We start from the raw sequence: 13438 nt of genomic DNA, 5'->3' as shown, positions 1-13438 counted from the left end.
ATGACGCAGAGGAGAGAACACGCCCCCAACGCCCACAGTGGGAATCGAACCCAGGACCTTCTAGCTGTGAGGCGACAACACTACCGGCTGTACCACTGTCCCCCCTCTTGATTTTATTTTTTATAAAGATTTTAAACTTAATAAACAAATCAGCTCCGTCGTTAAAACTCTCTTCTTCCAATCATCACCACGGTCAAATCCTACCTCCCCCTAAAAACAGCTGGAGATGGTTATCCATGCTTTGATTTAATCAAGAATAGATTATTGCAACTCTTTGTATATTGGCATCGACCAGGCGTCACTCAGGCGTTTACAGCTAGTGCAGAACACAGCTGACCGCCTTCTACCGGCACTATAAAACGTGAACACATTACTCCATGTCTGCCCCTCCCCATTAGATCTGCTCAGATAGATGCTTTAGAAATAAAGTTTGATTTGACTTGGAGTACACAATTCAGACACCAGATGGAGTTCATGTTTCAACCTTTGATCAGTAGAGTGGTGTCCATCTTTGAAGTCAATAAGTCCATGCATGGACGAGTCACTCTTCATGGAGACACAGCTGGGTACAGGAGAGACTGCTCTGTGATGATCAACCCTGTTACAAAGAGAGGATCAACAGGATTTATAGACAATCATATCAGGCTTGGCAATTTCATAGTCTAGGAAGTTCTACTCAAACGTGATTATTCTTAGTTGAAAACAAACGAAAAGCTTATAAAGTTAAACCTAAACATTCAGCTGTAAACATTGACCACAGCGTTATTCCGACAAGTTCCTTTCCTCTCCATCAGGCCCCCCCGGCTGGCAGGGGGAGGTCGTTTAGAGACCAGGATTACTGCATTTTTTTGTGAGGGTACCTACCCTAGGGGACATGGGGAGAACATGTGAGGGTACCTACCCTAGGGGACACGGGGAGAACATGTGAGGGTACCTACCCTAGGGGACACGGGGAGAACATGCAAGGGTACCTACCCTAGGGGACACGGGGAGAACATGTGAGGGTACCTACCCTAGGGGACACGGGGAGAACATACAAACTCCACACAGAAAGGCCCTTTCGCCAACCCCGCCTCGGGTATGGGCTCTGATGACGCAGAGGAGAGAACACGCCCCCAACGCCCACAGTGGGAATCGAACCCAGGACCTTCTAGCTGTGAGGCGACAACACTACCGGCTGTACCACTGTCCCCCCTCTTGGTTTTATTTTTGATAAAGATTTTAAACGTAATAAACAAATCAGCTCCGTCGTTAAAACTCTCTTCTTCCAATCATCACCACGGTCAAATCCTACCTCCCCCTAAAAACAGCTGGAGATAGTTATCCATGCTTTGATTTAATCAAGAATAGATTATTGCAACTCTTTGTATATTGGCATCGACCAGGCGTCACTCAGGCGTTTACAGCTAGTGCAGAACACAGCTGACCGCCTTCTCACCGGCACTATAAAACGTGAACACATTACTCCATGTCTGCCCCTCCCCATTAGATCTGCTCAGATAGATGCTTTAGAAATAAAGTTTGATTTGACTTGGAGTACACAATTCAGACACCAGATGGAGTTCATGTTTCAACCTTTGATCAGTAGAGTGGTGTCCATCTTTGAAGTCAATAAGTCCATGCATGGACGAGTCACTCTTCATGGAGACACAGCTGGGTACAGGAGAGACTGCTCTGTGATGATCAACCCTGTTACAAAGAGAGGATCAACAGGATTTATAGACAATCATATCAGGCTTGGCAATTTCATAGTCTAGGAAGTTCTACTCAAACGTGATTATTCTTAGCTGAAAACAAACAAAAAGCTTATAAAGTTAAACCTAAACATTCAGCTGTAAACATTGACCACAGCTATTTCAGCGATATAAGTTATTTAAAATGTCAACTTTCTCACCCTCAATGAAAACAAAACTGAAATAATATGTTTTTTTACCACCATCCGACCATAATATCCTTTAGCTCCCTGGGTGTGTTAAGTTCTAACATCCACCCATTTTCTAGAAATTTCTATATTTTTATCCCACGATTTTCACCCGGTGTCAATTATCTAATGTAATCCTGGGCACAACACTTCCTCTGCCAACCTGGGAGAGCAACGGACTGACCTCATGCTCCTTCTATGCATGAGGAGTCCAAGCTGCTTCTTTTCACCCAACAAGAGAGAGTTTCCCCGGTCGGACATAGAGCGTGGAAAGACCACGTTATTCCGACAAGTTCCTTTCCATCAGGCCCCCCTGGCTGGCCAGGGAGAGGTAGTTTAGAGACCAGGATTACTGCATGTTTTTTGTGAGGGTACCTACCCTGGGGGACATGGGGAGAACATGTGAGGGTACCTACCCTAGGGGACACGGGGAGAACATGTGAGGGTACCTACACTAGGGGACACGGGGAGAACATGTGAGGTTACCTACCCTAGGGGCCAGGGGGAGGTAGTTTAGAGACCAGGATTACTGCATGTTTTTTGTGAGGGTACCTACCCTAGGGGACACGGGGAGAACATGTGAGGGTACCTACCCTAGGGGACACCGGGAGAACATGTGAGGGTACCTACCCTAGGGGACACGGGGAGAACATACAAACTCCACACAGAAAGGCCCTTTCGCCAACCCCGCCTCGGGTATGGGCTCTGATGACGCAGAGGAGAGAACACGCCCCCAACGCCCAAAGCGGGAATCGAACCCAGGACCTTCTAGCTGTGAGGCGACAACACTACCGGCTGTACCACTGTCCCCCCTCTTGGTTTTATTTTTTATAAAGATTTTTAAACTTAATAAACAAATCAGCTCCGTCGTTAAAACTCTTCTTCCAATCATCACCACGGTCAAATCCTACCTCCCCCTAAAAACAGCTGGAGATGGTTATCCATGCTTTGATTTCATCAAGAATAGATTATTGCAACGCTTTGTATATTCGACCAGGCGTCACTCAGGCGTTTACAGCTAGTACAGAACACAGCTGACCGCCTTCTCACCGGCACTATAAAACGTGAACACATTACTCCATGTCTGCCCCTCCCCATTAGATCTGCTCAGATAGATGCTTTAGAAATAAAGTTTGATTTGACTTGGAGTACACAATTCAGACACCAGGTGGAGTTCATGTTTCAACCTTTGATCAGTAGAGTGGTGTCCATCTTTGAAGTCAATAAGTCCATGCATGGACGAGTCACTCTTCATGGAGACACAGCTGGGTACAGGAGAGACTGCTCTGTGACGATCAACCCTGTTACAAAGAGAGGATCAACAGGATTTAGTTTATTTATAAATAAGAGAAAGTAAAAGATGAGTGTATATATTTTTTTAATTTCTCTTTTTTCTCTTTTTTTATTATTTACTATAGTCCTACTAGAGCCCAAGAAATTACATCTGGCCACAGAAGATTACAGGATCTACTGAATGTGTCAAACTGACATATTGAGCCTATACACACAGTGAGCCTTCCCTTTCAGTAGATCCTGTGATCCTTTGTGGCCAGATGTAATTTATTATATAAATAATAAATATAAATAAATATAAATAATCAAAATAAATTGCTATAAAAATTTGTAAAAGAAAATACATATTTAGCCCCATGCTCGAATGCCCCCGCCCCCTGTCAAAATCAGCTAAAATCCCTAAAACTAAAGAAAGCAGCAAATTCACTCATCTTTTACTTTATCTAATAACAACCTAAAACATCAACCTTGGTTGAAAAAAATATAGTTGTCCTTTAAGTTTTAATATTGCCTGCTAAATAAAAAAACAATCAATTATTATTTGGATATACACAACATTACAATTTTAAACATATGTAACGTTGTTTTATGAGCAAACATTGTTTTATGAGTGGGAGTCAGTGTAAGCTTGTAAATCTATTTACATCCATCACTCGTCTGTCCTCCTGACAACTTTTTCATCATTTTGACGAGCAACAACACCGCTGTACGATGGAGTAGATTAATTATGCTTCAGTGTATTTAGCAGGAACAGAGATAGATTAATTATGCTTCAGTGTATTTTGCAGGAACAGAGATAGATTAATGATGCTTCAGTGTATTTAGCAGGAACAGAGATAGATTAATGATGCTTCAGTGTATTTAGCAGGAACAGAGATAGATTAATTATGCTTCAGTGTATTTTGCAGGAACAGAGATAGATTAATTATGCTTCAGTGTATTTAGCAGGAACAGAGATAGATTAATGATGCTTCAGTGTATTTAGCAGGAACAGAGATAGATTAATTATGCTTCAGTGTATTTTGCAGGAACAGAGATAGATTAATTATGCTTCAGTGTATTTTGCAGGAACAGAGATAGATTAATGATGCTTCAGTGTATTTAGCAGGAACAGAGATAGATTAATTATGCTTCAGTGTATTTTGCAGGAACAGAGATAGATTAATTATGCTTCAGTGTATTTAGCAGGAACAGAGCGTTGCGTCTGTGATAAGGAACAGAGCGGTGCGTCTGTGATAAGGAACAGAGCGGTGCGTCTGTGATAAGGAACAGAGCGGTGCGTCTGCCATAAGGTGGTTGAAAGCAGCGTCGCGCTACATCGGTAACGACGCGCACGCATCTGTAAACACGCAGGAGAAATGAGTCAATTCAAACCTTTCATCGGTCGGGTCGTCTCCGTCACTAGAGGTCAACGATGACGCGCCAGAAGCAGAACTCCCACTCATTTTCTCCATAGAGATATTGTATCATCAGCTACAGTAAAATGACGTAACAATCCAGTATTTAGAAAGAGAACCTGACGTCACACCATTAGACCTATCCCAAGCCCCTCCCCAAACTGCTATGGTCCAATCACAGCTAAGCATAACATAGTTTTCCTATATGATAAAACATTGTTTTAATAAAGAAATGCCACGCACATATTTTTCCAGTGCATACAGTATGACGGCAGGCCTTGTTGTTGTATTTCTGGTTCCAAAAATGAACCAGTATTTAATGTGTAAAATCCATGATCTTTACATTGGAATGAATGAGCCTGGCTGGAAAGTGTCCAGGTGGGAGTGTGTAAGTGGGAGAGGGCGGGTCTTAGCTATAGGTCAATTAAAAACCCTCTTTTTGGGGGTTTTCCGATCCTTGTGAATGGAATCAAATGTGTTACGAGTTAATTTATCAGGTCGCTGGTTGGCTTCATTCCAGCCTTCAAACTCTTAATTTAATATAAGGATGTTTTTAAATGTTCTATCCATCCATCTATCCATCTATGAAGCTAAATGAATGGGACATTCTCTTCTGGCCCCGTGCAGTGCTGTTGAAAATGATGGCGGCTTCTCTCCTGATGACTCCTGGTAGAAAAGAGAGGATGAACAATATTTAGTGAATCATTATAATCCATGTTGAATCTACAGCCACTGGTCACACATCTCTTACATTATAGCACTCTGAATTTAAAACACATTAAACTACAAAGGTCTCTGCTAGGCCAGGTTGTTGGGGGCACAAAGTCTGGAAGGCACTTAACCCATTGAGGCCCGACGTCGAAATTAAAAAAATGTATTTTTTAAACCTCATGTTTCTATATCAGTGGTTCTCAATATTTAATGTCAAGAACCCCAGAAACTATATGTATTTGGCCGCCAACCCCCATCTGAAAATATGTAGTTCCAGGGACCCCTATCTGAAAATATGTAGTTCCAGGGACCCCCATCTGAAAATATGTAGTTCCAGGGACCCCCCACCCCCTCCCCCCAGAAGCAAAGATTTGAGTTAAAAACAGAAAACAGAAAAATAAATATTCCAAATTTGCGTCACATTTTCACGACTTTTACAAAATATCTAAAATAGCTGCACATACATTTGGAGCATTGTCAGGTTGGTCGGTGACAGTTAACATCACACAACTTAGCTCACCATAGTGAATACGGCGCCATCTTTAACTTTTAATTATAGTTAAGGTATCCTAGACTTTAGAATTTGTAATTCCAGTAATATAGGGTCACGACAGACCAGTAGTGCAATAGCATATCCTTACTGCAGGGGTTCTCAAGGTTTTTGTCTGGGGACCCCCACTGGGGACCCCCACTGGGGACCCGCGGAAATGCTTTGGCCATCACTTGCAGATTAATCTTTTTCTACGTGCTGGAGTTTGGACGCGCTCGTTAGATATCACTCAACTGCCCCTGCGAACCACCTGTTTTGAATTAGCGCATAACGCAAGAGGCAGCAGGGGAGTAAAAACACATTAAATGTAATGTGTTCATTGTCCACCACCTAGTGGACTCATTGTAAAACTACAGTCAGTTAATCTGACTCATCAGAACTGGCCTGTCCGTCCTTCCTCTCTCTCTCTCTCTCTCTCTCTCTCTCTACACTTGACCTCACCCCCCGATCCCACCTCACCCTATACCCAGTGCCCACTTTGACAGGCTGGATGACTTAGTAGGATTAAGGTTGGTGAGGGGTGCGTTAAAACGACCGGATTAAGGTTGGTGAGGGGTGCGTTAAAACGACCGGATTAAGGTTGGTGAGGGGTGCGTTAAAACGACCGGATTAAGGTTGGTGAGGGGTGCGTCAAGGGTTGGGAGAGGGTTAAGGTTAGGTTTAGGTGTGCTGCCCCGTGGGAGGTTAGGGTTAGGGGGAGGGTTTGAGATTGGTTGTATGACTGGTCTAACCAATGACCAATTTATGGTTTTATTTTCTCACCACAGGGGACAAAACTCAAACTCTCATACGCTATAAACAATATAGATCAATTGTAGATCTGCTATTTTCAGCATGAATCCAAGTGTAAAATGACTAATAGTAGATCTCTTGTCCACTAGTCCCTTCCTGACATTTTAGTGTAGTTTTTATTTGTTTTGTTTAATGTATATTGAATGTAGACCTACAAGTCATCAAATGTGTGTTTGAATCTTTACCCGTCATGGATCCTGTCCGCCCGGTTCTGTACTGTACACCACCCTTGGTTCTGGTTCTGTACTGTAGACTGACTTTTGAGAGACAGAGAGAGAGACATAGAGAGAGACAGAGACAGAGAGAAAGAGAGAGACAAAGAGAAAGAAAGAGAGAGACAGAGAGAGAGAGAGAGAAAGAAAGAGAGACAGAGAGAGAGACTATTAGATTATAACTAAAGAAAAAGATAAATACATCACATATTGGAACGAACTCACACAATCACAACACAAACTAGAAACATATGTGGCTCTAAACAGACAGTATACTGTGGCAGACTACCTAACTACAGTAACTGATACAAACCTGAGAAAGACTTTGACAATGTGCAGACAGACAGACAGACAGACAGACAGACAGACAGACAGACAGACAGACCTGGCTGCCCAGAGAGGAGCTGTCACTGTGATGACGGAGCTATAGAGAGTTTTTCCCACAAATTTCCCAGAATTCCAAAGTATGACAGAAAGGGAGAAATGACCACTCCTTCTGGGGGAACAGAAGGAATGTGCAGTTTTGGCTGCAAAATATGTCAATTCCTGTCACAAGTATATATTTTTTTCATTTCAGTCATATTATGTTGTTATGTTGTCGTTTGTCATATCTGTGATTGTGCTTTGGCAACACTTGTAAAATGTCATGCCAATAAAGCATGTTTGAGAGACAGACAGACAGACAGACAGACAGACAAGGAAAGAGAAGAGGTTGTCAAACTGGTTGGTTACCTGGTTCACACAAACTGATCATGACACGTCTACACAGAATGTTGATGACAACAAGCCAAATGACGGCCCTTCACACATTGAGAACGGTTGTGTCTTGTCTTGTCAGAAGAACCATTGTATCTGTTGTGTCTTGTCTTACTATGCTAGATCTAGAATAGCACAAAGTGAGAAGACTTGCTTTATAGCTAGATATTCACACTTTGTTATGTATAGATAATGCTCAATTCAATGACATCTGTCTCTCTCTGTGTGTCTTACTGTGAGCACAGTTTCAGTTTTCAGCACAGTTTTCACACGGCGTGCGCCAATGCCAGTTGGTACCACAAGGTGGAGCACTGCTCCCTAAATACCCACTTCTGTCAGGCCAGTGAGTGTCTATGCTAATGATTTGAATTGACTTCTAAACAAGTTGTGATGGGCTTAGGCTACTATGCGAAGCATTCAAACTGTCTCTCTCACTCACTGAATGAATTGAAATGCTAAAATGGGCCATCTTCCCTGCATGTTTTTCCAGCATCAGTTCAAATGTTTTGGTAGGATATAAGCTAGCCCCATATGTGTCCTCTCCCTATACGCTCATTCTGTAGCTCCGAGATGAGGTCACACCCTACTGGGCCCCTCCCACCGCGGTTCAGAAACGGCGCATGTTTCCACATATACACGCTTCTTACCCTTTTCTGCACAATGAATCCAAAACGTGAAGGGGCAGAAAGGGTTTACACTAATTCAAACTTAGCAACGCCAAAGAAAATCCAACTGGCCATTTGAACCGAGCCTTTTGTCAGTCGCTTCCATGTTTATCAAGGAAGTCGTGCGTGTGCGCGTGCAGCATGTCGAGTGAACTGAGGTCAGTTGGAAATGTTCGACCAGGGGAGGCGCTAGAGCTTTTAAACTTCCTTGAAAAACATGCTAAACAAACGCTGTGAAGCTCATGTAACCGTTTAAAGTTGGATTTTCTTTGGCGTTGCTAAGGTTGAATTAGTGTAAACCCTTTCTGCCCCTTCACGTTTTGGATTCATTGTGCAGAAAAGGGTAAGAAGCGTGTATTGTGGAAACGTTTCTGAACCGCGGTGGGAGGGGCCCAGGGTCTCGGAGCTACAGAATGAGCGTAGCAGGGAGAGGGCACAAATGGGGCTATAAGGCTGTGTGGACAAACTGCAAATATGCACTAATTATTGTATTGTAATTTGTAACTTTATTTAACTGTTATTCCTTTTTACTTGTGTGTATTTGTATGTCATGTCTTTAATGTTCAGATTAATTGAAAATGGAGGATAATTGCACTTTCAAAGCAAAGCAAAGTTCTTTGTTTACCCTGCAGGGACGTGGACTAAGCCAAGGACTTGTTTACAGCCACACCCTGCTCATAGAACATTTCATGGTAGGGGTTCAAAAGTACATTTAACCTTTATTTGTTTTCTTATAAAAAGGACAAAGTCTTCATTTTCAATGATGCTGAGATTACAGAAGACATAATACAAGTAGAGGCTAATAATATTGAAAATATTTAAGGATATGTAGCTGTTGCTTAGTTTAAAAAGTAAAGTATTCAATATTCAGAGATACATGTAGGCTTATTGTTAACCACAGGTTAAGTGTTTACACAACATACTAACAGCATAAAGTATCTTTTATAAATACCTGTAGACCTTGTTGAGCAGAGCAGAGCTGGCCGGAGAGTAGAGGGAAAACATCCAAGATTATCTGAGTCTCTGACTGTTTGGGGGGGAAGGGAACGTTACGAGACACTTCCTCGTTCCTCCCCTTGGTTCCTCCCACACTACAAGAGCAGATCTACAAGAAAAACAGGACAATCCAGCCTGCATGGTGACAGAGAGAGAATCATGCAGACCGCGTCCATCTTACCATAATAAAGTTAATGGCAAGGTGCTACCTACAGGTGCAATGGAAGCCCATTCATCCAAACAGAAAAGTCCTCTCTGGTTGTATTAAACAACGTCAAACTCACCAACATTGCAGCTGTAGGGAAAGCTTGAATTATCCTCTTTCTATCCTCAAAGTGTTTGTTTCATAAAAGTCCACTGTTGATTTAACAGTGGAACAATGGAGTACGGCTTGTGTACGAATAGCTCAATCCCAGACTGGGAATACTCGTCGAAAACTTCTACAATACAATTGGCTTATGAGAGTGTACATCACACCAGTTAAACTCAATAAGTATATAATTGTAACATTCCAGATGTGTGCACCAGATGCGGTGAAGAAAGAGGCACATTGTTCCACTGTCTATGGTCCTGTCCAAAGTTGATGGAATTTTGGGGGCAGGATTTAAATACAGAAGATTTTGTCAATAAATATTGTACCAGAACCAAAGTTCTTCCTGCTCGGTCTATATCCAGAGGGACAGAAGATAAAGCGTAATGAACAAATGTTTATAGATATATGTCTTTTACAAGCTAAGAGAATGATAGCATTAAGAGACCAGACAAACCAAGTATTACACAGTGGTTCAGGGAACTGTCTATATGTTTACCTTTGGAAAAGATTGCATATATTCTCAAGGACAAACAAGAAATGTTGCAGGAGGTGTGGGGCCGTTTTATTAGATAAAGAACAATAAATTGTCACGCTTAATGGATGGAGCTGAAGAGGAGTAGTGCTGTTGTTGTTTGTTTTGTTTTTTGGTTATTGTTTTGCTTTCTTTATAGCCTATTAGTAATTGTATTGTCTTGTAATGTTCATTGTTGTTTTCTGTATGGTTGTATTGTTATTTGTGTGTAAAAAAGGAAAATAAATACATTGTTTAAAAAAAAAAAAAAAAAAAAAAAAAAGAGTCCACTGTTGACATGTTATGATCTACTTTGGGTCCTTTCAGATTAATCTTTTTCCAAGTAGGCTACTGGAGTTTGGAAGCGCTCGTTAGATATCACTCAACATGACCCTGCGTACCACCTGTTTTGAATTAGCACATCATAACGCAAGAGGCAGCAGGACGTTGCTTTACAGAAAACGAGTGCTTCTAAACTCTGATGGAAACATGGTCTGCAAATGGACAATACTCCACGGGGAGTAAAAACACATTTTTAAATGTAATGTGTTCATTGTCCACCACCTAGTGGACTCATTGTAAAACTACAGTCAGTTAATCTGACTCATCAGAACTGGCCTGTCGTCGTTCCCCCCCCCCCCCCCCCCCCCCCCCCCTCTCTCTCTCTCTCTCTCTCTCTCTCTCTCTCTCTCTCTCTCTCTCTCTCTCTCTCTCTCTCTCTCTCTCTCTCTCTCTCTCTCTCTCTCTCTCTCTCTCTCTCTCTCTCTCTACTTGACCTCACCCCCCGAACCCACCTCACCCCTACCCAGTGCCCAATTTGACAGGCTGGATGGCTTAATTAGTACAGCATCTAGCAATGGGTCTGGTCCACAAGATTCCATACACCACCAAGATACCCTGCATGTACCTGTCTAGATACTTCCTTAATGTAAACGAAGTCCACACCCACAACACCATGAGGGAGTGCAACGAACAACCCATGTGCAACCCAGATTCGGCACAAACAAGGGACTAAATTAATTTCGCTCCTATGCCATCAAAATGTGGAACGCCCTACCAACAGTCATTAAGACATGCAAATCACTTGACTCCTTCAAAACTGCTCTCAAAGGGCACCTATACGGACGGCTGCAATTAGAAACTGGCCCCCGTAAAATATGAACCCCCCCCCCCCCCCCTCACTGTATATGTTTCTTTTCCATCTTTACCTCCTTTATGATGATTTTCCTGTTGTACACAACTATATAGTCAGCCAGATTTCAAATGCAAATATGCATTTCTGGAACCTGCACCCCCCCCCCCCCCCTGGAACCTGCACGGATATGCTAACCCCCCCCCCCTGCACGGATATGCTACCCCCCCCCCAACAAAGCAGAACAGAGAACGCCCTACGGGAAGCCTCAACCGATACACATCCGGGCAGATGTCCCACTAGAATAGAACCGATACACATCCGGGCAGATGTCCCACTAGAATAGTGACGAAATGCAACGGCTATGCATTTCTGGATCCTGCACGGATATTTTAACTTTACGTGAGCTATGTGAAGCCATGACTGCAAGCCTTGAGGCTTATCTCTGAGAAAAGTAATGTGTGGGGTGAAAGCCCGATATCCCATCCTTTTTTTTCTCCTCCCAACGTGTGAGACAACCATCTGGGATCGGCTGGGGCATAACTGTACACTGTGGACTGGGGCATAACTGTACACTGTGGACTGTGGACTGGGGCATAACTGTACACTGTGGACTGTGGACTGGGGCATAACTGTACACTGTGGACTGTGGACTGGGGCATAACTGTACACTGTGGACTGGTCTCTAAACTGCCTCCCCCTGGCCAGCCGGGGCGTCTGATGGAGGGGAAAGGAACTGGTCTCTAAACTGCCTCCCCCTGGCCAGCCGGGGCGCCTGATGGAGGGGAAAGGAACTGGTCTCTATACTGCCTCCCCCTGGCCAGCCGGGGCGCCTGATGAAGGGGAAAGGAACTGGTCTCTATACTGCCTCCCCCTGGCCAGCCGGGGTGCCTGATGGAGGGGAAAGGAACTGGTTGGAATAACGTGTTCCTTCCACGTGCTACGTCTAACCAGGGAAACTCCCCCCTGTCAGGTGTAAAGGAGCAACTTGGACACTCTGGCATGAAGGAAGCATGAGTTCAAGTCCGTTGCTCTCCCCTTGTCCCCCATATATGGGGACTAGGTTGGTCTCCCCTTGTCCCCCATATATGGGGACTAGGTTGCTCTCCCCTTGTCCCCCATATATGGGGACTAGGTTGGTGGAGGGTGTGTAGAGCCCAGGATCACATTAGATAATTGACACGGGTGAAAAATGGGTTACAAAATCGTGGGATAAAAATATATATTTAAAAAAACACGACCGGATTAAGGTTGGTGAGGGGTGCGTTAAAACGACCGGATTAAGGTTGGTGAGGGGTGCGTTAAAACGACCGGATTAAGGTTGGTGAGGGGTGCGTTAAGGGTTGGGAGAGGGTTAAGGTTAGGTTTAGGTGTGCTGCCCCGTGGGAGGTTAGGGTTAGGGGGAGGGTTTGAGATTGGTTGTATGACTGGTCTAACCAATGACCAATTTATGGTTTTATTTTCTCACCACAGGGGACAAAACTCATAAACTCTCATACGCTATAAACAATATAGATCAATTGTAGATCTGCTATTTTCAGCATGAATCCAAGTGTAAAATGACTAACAGTAGATCTCTTGTCCACTAGTCCCTTCCTGACATTTTAGTGTAGTTTTTATTTGTTTTGTTTAATGTATATTGAATGTAGACCTCCAAGTCATCAAATGTTTGTTATGTTTTGTTACCCGTTATGAATCCTGTCCGCCCGGTTCTGTACTGTACACCACCCTTGGTTCTGGTTCTGTACTGTAGACTGACTTTTGAGAGACATAGAGAGACAGAGAGAAAGAAAGAGAGAGACAGAGAGAGAGACTATTAGATTATAACTAAAGAAAAAGATAAATACATCACATATTGGAACGAACTCACACAATCACAACCCAAACTAGAAACATATGTGGCTCTAAACAGACAGTATACTGTGGCAGACTACCTAACTACAGTAACTGATACAAACCTGAGAAAGACTTTGACAATGTGCACAGACAGACAGACAGACAAGTTTTTCCCACAAATTTCCCAGAATTCCGAAGTATGACAGAAAGGGAGAAATTACCACTCCTTCTGGGGGAACAGAAGGAATGTGCAGTTTTGGCTGCAAAATATGTCAATTCCTGTCACAAGTATATATTTTTTTCATTTCAGTGATATTATGTTGTTATGTTGTTGTTTGTCATATCTGTGATTG

At 43.1% G+C, this 13438-nt stretch overlaps 1 long non-coding RNA gene across 1 annotated transcript; it reads right to left on the bottom strand.

Annotated features, from left to right (window-relative positions):
* Positions 1-1459: 1459 nt before the first annotated feature.
* Positions 1460-13049, bottom strand: LOC308310706. Its single transcript, XR_013963525.1, has 5 exons — positions 12936-13049; positions 9250-9428; positions 6850-6921; positions 4589-5277; positions 1460-1689 (listed from the first exon to the last, which is right to left on the bottom strand). It is a non-coding gene; the product is annotated as an uncharacterized lncRNA (long non-coding RNA).
* Positions 13050-13438: the final 389 nt, after the last annotated feature.

The sequence above is a fragment of the Protomyctophum bolini genome (genome assembly GCF_963924005.1).
Source record: "Protomyctophum bolini genome assembly, chromosome: 23".
NCBI lineage: Eukaryota > Metazoa > Chordata > Actinopteri > Myctophiformes > Myctophidae > Protomyctophum > Protomyctophum bolini.
The sequence above is the reverse complement of the archived record's forward strand: the minus strand, read 5'-3'. Positions and strand labels throughout refer to the sequence as shown.